Source organism: Oryctolagus cuniculus, chromosome 11 (genome assembly GCF_051225735.1).
Source record: "Oryctolagus cuniculus isolate XC-2025 breed Fujian yellow rabbit chromosome 11, ASM5122573v1, whole genome shotgun sequence".
NCBI classification, from domain to species: domain Eukaryota; kingdom Metazoa; phylum Chordata; class Mammalia; order Lagomorpha; family Leporidae; genus Oryctolagus; species Oryctolagus cuniculus.
The window spans coordinates 69847845-69855629 of NC_142877.1; the positions used below are offsets into that span (position 1 = coordinate 69847845).

The following is a 7785-nucleotide window of genomic DNA, read 5'->3' on the forward strand; positions in this document are numbered from 1 at the left end:
GACTAGCCTTGATGATTTTGCTACTAGTATTTGTTGAAATGAAAAGCAAGCCAAGAAATTTGGTACCACATCCTGACAACTCTTATAAAGATTTTGGTGGGAGTAATAGGTAGGATATTGAAGATATTCCAATCATCATCCAAAAGAATAAGCATTACCTCCACATTGGATAATGTGAATTATGTTTTGCCTATAGTGAGTTGACAATCTAGCACTCAGTCGCTCACACACAAACACAGTTTAAGCTAACTCAATAAATTACCTAGAGCTAAACAATCAAGGTTTAATGCTTTCAGCGAGGCCCTGGGTTTAAGAATACCAGGGTATATAATTCTACCTCTGTATACAGTCCACACATGTGAATGCCAAACGGCAGAGTTTCTTAGACTGAGATTACCAAGTGGAAGCAGTAAAGATTTACTCCCTAAAAAGAAAAATAATGTTCATTACCAATTTGGGGAAATGGCTTTTATTAAAATTCAGTTTTCAGGATCTGCATTCTGGTTCAGCAGCTGTGTATCCGTGGATGCCACTCTTCCCTGCACGTCAGGTTGGAGATCATTAGAACCAGGTTACAGGGAGCTGGCATTTGTATTGCATTCCTTGGCATAGGAACAATGTGTCCAGGCAGCTCTCTGCAGAACTGAAGGCCAGTTGTCCATCCCACAGGCTCACAGCCCCTCCTCTGAGAGGGCTGATGATCCTTCTGCATGTATGTGGCTGTGAATTGAATAAGTATTTCATTAGAGTGCCATTAGGCATACTGCACATGAACTTAAAGAGATAGTCACTAGAATAGGATTTTCTGAGAGTATTATGTTTATGTTGGCTGCCTGCTGGTGCCCAGGATTGTCGACAGCTATTGGGGTCCCCAGTAACACTTCTATTCAGTTTAATAAAGAGAGACCCCATTTTGCCTTCATCTTTTTTTCTGCAGATTCCCCTCACTTAGCCTGGAGATTATGTAAAAGAAACTCTAACTCAAACCCAGAGACCAAAAAAAGCAAAGTGTTCTTTTTTTTTTTTAATTTCAGAAAGGAGAAAGGAAATTCCTGGATGTAAGTGCCAGGGTCTAGAAGTCAGAGTGGATTTTCTAAGACCTATTTATAGTGGTTTAACTGAATCATGGGGATTGGGGACTTGTCATAGGGGCTGAAAAATGAAAGAGAAGTAAAATAATATTTCTCTCACATGGCAGGTTGGAAGGCAAATGCATTTGGTGGGAGAAATCTACCTTCTTTCTCTCCCAGAATCAGTTTTCTTACTATCTCCAAAGTGCATCTCTGACTGTGGTTCTTCTATCTTTATTTTATTTGGGAGGTGAGAAGCTACCATCCAAGATGCCTGCCAAATGGCTCAGGACGCTTGAGGGGGACTCCCAATTTTTCCTTGATTATTTTTTTAAAAAGGTTTATTTATGTATTTGAAAGGCAGAGTGTCAGAGAAAGAGAAATGGACACAGACAGACACACACACACACACACAGAGAGATCTCCTATCTGCTGTTTCATACCCCAAACAGCCACAACAGTCATGGCTGGGCCATTCCCAAGTCAGGATCCTGGAATTCCATCCAGGTTTACCACAGGGCAGCAAGGACCCAAGGACTTGGGCCGTCTTCCGCTACTTTCCCAGGCACATTAGCAGGGAGCTGGCTCAGAAGTGGAGCAGCCGGGGCAGAAGCCAGCACGCCCGTGTGAGGTGCTGTTGTAAGTGGTGGCTGAGCCTGCTGTGCCACAGTACTGGCCCCTGTATTGTCTTGTATGTTCATGAAGTTCCCTGAATTCTTTGTCTTTTATTCCCCTCTGGTCCTAGCAATGGCTCAGATGGTTGCCATTGTTTTTTCATAATAGAAACACCAGAAAGAGTTAGAAAGAGAGTCCACAGCTGTTAGAGCTCTATGAAGAGACAGCTCAAAATCACAAAACTACTATATTTCCCCTTCCCCCATTTCAGAGGAATAAACTGTGTCTGCTTTCTGGTTTCCAGGAGGAACAGCTTCTGCCTCTTGGGGGCCTCCTGTGTGCATGGGGCAGGGTGGGGTTGTTGCCCGAGGGCAAACAGCATGGCAGATGGAAAGCAGGCACAACTTTGGCACAAGGGGAAGTGTTTTCGCCACCTGTCAGATCCCTCTCCTGTCTCCTCTTTGCCTCCTTGCATTTGTAGCAGCCCTCGAAAGGCTTTGAAGCTGCATGCAGCCCATTGTCTGCCCAAAGGAAGGCACGAGTGTGAAAAGAAGCCGAAGGCCCAAAGGGAATTTTCCTGTAAAAAATAGCAGCAATTTTAATTAACACAGGGGAAGTGTTTGAAATGGGTCAGCTTCTTAAGGACGTCTATTGGCTGCCAAGAAGTTAGTCTTCCCTGCTCCTAATCACAGGAAAGCAGAGCAGGAACAAGGCATCAGAGGGACTTGACGGCCACTGCAGCTGCTGTGGATATTGGAGCCAGGTGGCCAAGGGTCCCTAGTCTGAGCGATCATGGACTTGGCAGCTGTCCGGGTAAGTCTGTGTTCTTATAGGACTCAGAGAGCTCGGGCTTATTTTGAGGGGCAGGGGCCAAAGAGAAATTACTACCTTGAGGAATGGTTGCAGCAAAGAGAACTAGGGGCAAAGGTTAGTGTTATTTAGTGAGTTAAGATGGCAAAGGATAAATTGAACCACATGAAGTTAAATGAAGGATAGCAAATGCCAAGTGTGGGGATGGCACCGTGGTTAAGATGCTGCTTGGTTTGCCCACACCCCATTATCAGAGTGTCTGCATTTGAGTGCTGGCTTAACTCTCTATTCTAGCTTCCTGCTAATGCAAATCCTGGGAGGTGGCAGATGATGGCTCAAGTTGTTGGGTCCTAGCCATCCATGTGGGAGACCCAGATGGAGTCTCTGGCTGCTGGGTTCAGTCTGGCCCAGTCTGGGCAGTTGCAAGCATTTGGAGAAATGAACCAGCAAATCAAAGAGCTCTTTCTGTCCCTCTGCTTTCCAAATAAAATGAATAAATGATTAAAAAAACAAAGCAAAATACAAAGTGAGGTTTTTAAGAATATATTGATTTTCTTAATTAGCCTGAGATATTTCCCCAACCTAGTAGTGTAATTCAGGTAGGATTATGCACATACAAAGACCCAGAGAGTGACGGATAATTATAATAGCAACAGTGTCCAAACCAGGTAGCACAGAAACTGGAACTCAGAGCCAGCACTGTGGCATAGAAGGTTAAGTCTCTGCCTTCAGTGCCGGCATCCCATATGAATGCCAGTTCGAGTCTTGGTTGTGCCACTTCCAATCGAACTCCCTGCTAATGTGCCTGGGAAGGCAGCAGAAGATGGCCTGAGTGCTTGGGCCCCTGCACCTGCATGGGAGAGCAGGAGGAAGCTCCTGGCTCCTGGCTTCAGATTGGCCCAGCTCCATCTGTTGTGGCCATTTGGGGAGTGGACCAGTGGAAGACCTCTCTCTCTCTTTCTCTCTGTCTCTCCTTTTTGCTCAGTACCTCTGCCTTTCAAATGAATAAATAAATTTTCTTTAAAAAAAGAAACTGGAATTCATGCAGGGCTAATGTGAGAACATCCCATAGGCAATATCTTTATGGACACAGGGCAAGCGTGACCCAAGGAGTGCTTGATCCTTGAAAAACCACATGTCACAGATGGCCTCATTCTTAGGTGACAGTAACTCTGGTGTGACCTGTTTGTGATTGTTTTGTGCATATCTGTATAATAAAATTGTACCCATGACTCACTGCTCCCACTTTTAGATGCCTGTGTAAGAATCCTTTCTAGATCAGACCACTGCCAAACTTGGGAATGGTCCCAGAACCCTTCCCAACACAAGATTCAGAGTGGTTAGAGTTGGCATAGGAGCTGAGATGTATTCACAGTGTGTGAAGTAGCTCTTCAATGTATTTGTTTGCAAAATGTCAAGGAAGAAAGATCCATTCAAGGTTGTTAAAGTAGAAACACTCACGTTGGGCATTGAGTCACTAGGTTCTGGGACAAAGTTTAGCAGCACCCCACTGGTTGATAAAATTATAGGTGATGACCACTGTCCGAGTTCCTTCTGGCACTGCTTTGTCACTTGGGCTTCCACAAATGACACACAAATAGGACATTCCAGACAAGAGTGAGTGTACAAGTGAACCTCAAAATGTTTGTGGAAAATGAAGTGAGAAGATAAGTTTATTTTGGTGTAAAACATTTCTGATATCCATGCCTAGGTTTCTATGCATTTTCCATGAACTTTTTGAAGTATCCTCATGTATTGTGTGTGTGTTTTTGTGAATGTGTATGTCTCAAAGCTAGAGGGGGTGGGGTGGAGAGGGAGAGGTGATGACTATGAGGATTGGATAAGACGCACGGGTTTTTCTAACCCATTGAAACACTAATTCCTCTTCTTTGCCTTTTGCTAGTTCGTGTCAAAACAAGCCACCATTCCTTTCCAGGATACAATTAAATCCAGATATGGCTGATTCTGCTTCTAGGACCCATGAGCTTCTTTGGGATCCTCAGTGAGAGCAGAAATGTGCATAACCCCTTTCATCCATGCCCTCGTGTGGTTGTCTGCCTGGCAGAGGCCTGCTGCGGGTCACCCCTGTGAGGCGTGCTGAGGGAGGATGGCCTTGCTGCGCTTGCCGCCAACATGTGCAGCATGGCTGTGCTGGATGCAGATTATGCTCCCAGGTCCCTTTCACTTCTATTCTCTCTCGTTTTTGCCTTCTCATAATGGATCGTAATGTGTGTCTAAAAATGAGCCTATTTCTCCTTTATTAAAATAAAATTTGAATATTGGGCATTACTACTTGGAAGGCCTAATACAGTAATTATTATCTGTTCTCCTGTGAGTCACTGAAGACTCCAACCTTTTATTACACTGAGAGAAAATCTTCCAGCAGTAGGAAGTTCAGTTGTATTGTTGATCCTGAAGTTTCTTTGATAATTTTGTTTTTATTTTCTTTTTTTTATTTATTTGACAGGTAGAGTTATAGACAGTGAGAGAGAGAGAGAGACAGAGAGAAAGGTCTTCCTTCAGATAATTTTGTTTTTCAGGCCTAGGAAATTGCATCAATAATCTGTATTATAAATTCAAGCAAAGCATTCAATGTGCAGTACGTGAATGATTCATTTGCTTTCCTGCCCAGCCCATCAGCCTGGTTACCCCACCTTCACACATTTTTAGCAGCACCTGAGGGAGGCATTCACTTCTTGAGCAAGAAAGAACACTTAATCAAGTTGGGGAAGAAAGAGGTGTCCCATTGGTACACACATCCTCCGGGAAACCCAGCGGCCATAACTCTTTTGAAAAGCATCTATTATATGTCAGGCATCATGCTAAGAGTACTATGGCATATTTTTAATTCTTGTAAAAAGCCTTGTAAGAGTAGGCACTATTTTCTTATTCTGTGGACAAGAAAATTAAAGTTTGAAGAAGTTAATTAACTTGGTGAAATTTGCACAACTAGAAAATGTCTAAAATGCATGTTCCTGGCATCCCCAGCCCCCTTTTAGAAGATTTATTTATTTACTTGAAAGGCAGAGTTACAAAGAGACATATAGAGACACAGAAATCTTCATTGGCTGGTTCGTTCCCAGATGGCTGCAATGACAGGTACTGGGCCAGGCAGAACTCCATCTGGGTCTGTCATGTTGGTGCCAGGGTCCCAAGTCCTTGGACCAACCTCCACTGCTTTCCCAGGTATATTAGCAGGGAACTAGATCAGAAGTAGATCAGCTGGACTCAAACTGATGTCCATATGGGATGCCAGCACTACAGGCGGTGGCTTAACCCACTATGCCACAGTGCTGCCCACCCCGTAATATCCTTCTTATATCTACATGTGCTCATTTGATCTTGATCAATAGATCTTATTAATGACTGTTCTTTGATGTAGCATATTCCAGTTCCCAAAGCATTGTCACATACTTTGTTTCCTCTTGTTCAAGTTTCACAATTCTGTGAGTGTCATTGTGATCTCGTTCCACGGAGAGAGAGGCATTGAGGCCCACCATTGTGAAAATATGAAACCACGTCAATCCTGGAGACTTTTGGGAAAGCACTTTCATTAAAAACCAGGGTTGCATTTCTGAAGGGGAATTAACTGAGCAGGCTCCAGCCCAGAGAATTCTGGTTTACCAAACATGAGCAAAATCCAAATAAGTAATAATCTTCTCAACCCATGAGGAGGAAGCAGAGGACCCCAGACCACAGAAAAGCAAGGACCACTGTTTTTAACCAGCCTGGGTCTATGCACCACACTGAAGGCTCGGGTGTGTGTATGTGTGTGAGTGCATGTGCACTGGCAGCCTGCAGGTGCCTGAGGAACGCTAAGGTCTTCCTGTGGGTTAAGGCCAGGACCAAGAGTGTGTCCTGTTGTCTTCGACTCTGACAGAGAGAGGTCCAGTAGGAGCCACTTTGAACCTTGTCTAGTATGCCAGGCATTTAAGATATAAACTTCACCTACACACAGGCCCACCACACCCTTCTAATGGCTTCTTCATCCTTTCTTGGATACCACTGTGCCTATCATCTGTCTCTGCATTGTAACAAAATCAAGGCCTTCCCCGATCCACATCCCCATAATTCAGGGCCTGCAGGCTACAGCTACTTTAAAGAACTGACTAGTAGCCAACATAGAAATGTCTGCTACAAGGTGACTTTTGCCTGGGTTTTTCTCGGGGCGGGGGGGAGGGAGGGGACCATTATTGACAGCTCTGAAGAAAGAGACCACACCTGAAGTGGCCATAGCCCAAGTGGACACTGTATTCTTTCCCCTGGGAAGTGACTGAATCTAGACCCTCTTCACACCTCTGGGTCATATTTTTTCCTTTTACACAACATCACAATAACTCACCCACGGGATGGAAAACACCCGCAGATCTTCATGAATTTCAAGGGCCGAAGGGGTCCAAGTAATGCTGCTTTGAGGACATGCTTACAGTGAAATGATTGTTTGTGGCAGAATGGGTCAAGCTGCTACCTAAGACCCTGGTATCCCAAATGAGTGCTGGTTCAAGTCCCAGCGCTCTATTTCTGATCCAGCTCACCTGGCAAAGCAGCAGAAGGTGGCCCACATTTTTGGGCCCCTGCATCCACATGGGAGACCCAGATGAAGCTCCTGGCTCTTATCTTCTGCCTGGCCCAGACCTGACCATTGTAGCCATTTGGGGAGTGGACCAACAGATGGATGGTCTCTCTCTCTCTCTCTCTCTCTTTCTGTCTCTGTAACTCTGCCTTTCAAAGAAATAAATAAAACTTTTTTAAAAAATAAAAAAATTGAAGCAATTATCAAAGCTTACCATTTCTTTTCCCGCATCAGTCTCTTCCCTGTTACACTGCTCAGTTGTTTTCAGGAATTGGCTCATTGCAATGATTATTGAGCCAGAGCTATTGTCTGTGCTGCCTCTTAGAACTATTTTTCCACTGGACACGCCTCGGGTTGGAAAGAGAAACAGGCTGGGGTGGGTCGCTTTGAGCATTACGGTTAACACAGTCTGGGCCAGCAAGGGCTGCCTTTTGCTTACTTGTCCCCAAGCCTCTTCCAGGCCATCCCTGAGATAGGAGCCACCTAATCCAGCTGCACAGAGAAATCTGGAGCCCGTGGGGGCTGAGTACCCCTTCTCCTCTGTGTCGCTCTCATACCCCCAGGCCTGCCTCACCGAAATGCACTCTTAGTAGAAGAAAGCCGCCCCTGAAGGGTTAACACCAGTGCACAGTTGGAAACTGATTTTTTTTCTCCTAACACATTCTAAAGTTTAGGAAAACCTAGAAATGAAATGTCTAAAAAAAGCTGGTTTCTTTC

General features: G+C 44.7%; 1 long non-coding RNA gene across 1 annotated transcript; it reads right to left on the bottom strand.

The window, feature by feature from the left end:
• Positions 1–453: 453 nt before the first annotated feature.
• On the bottom strand, positions 454–7412 carry LOC138844219 (uncharacterized). The gene is made up of 2 exons (XR_011379781.2): positions 7283–7412; positions 454–720 (listed from the first exon to the last, which is right to left on the bottom strand). It is a non-coding gene; the product is annotated as an uncharacterized LOC138844219 (long non-coding RNA).
• Between the last annotated feature and the right edge of the window lie 373 nt (positions 7413–7785).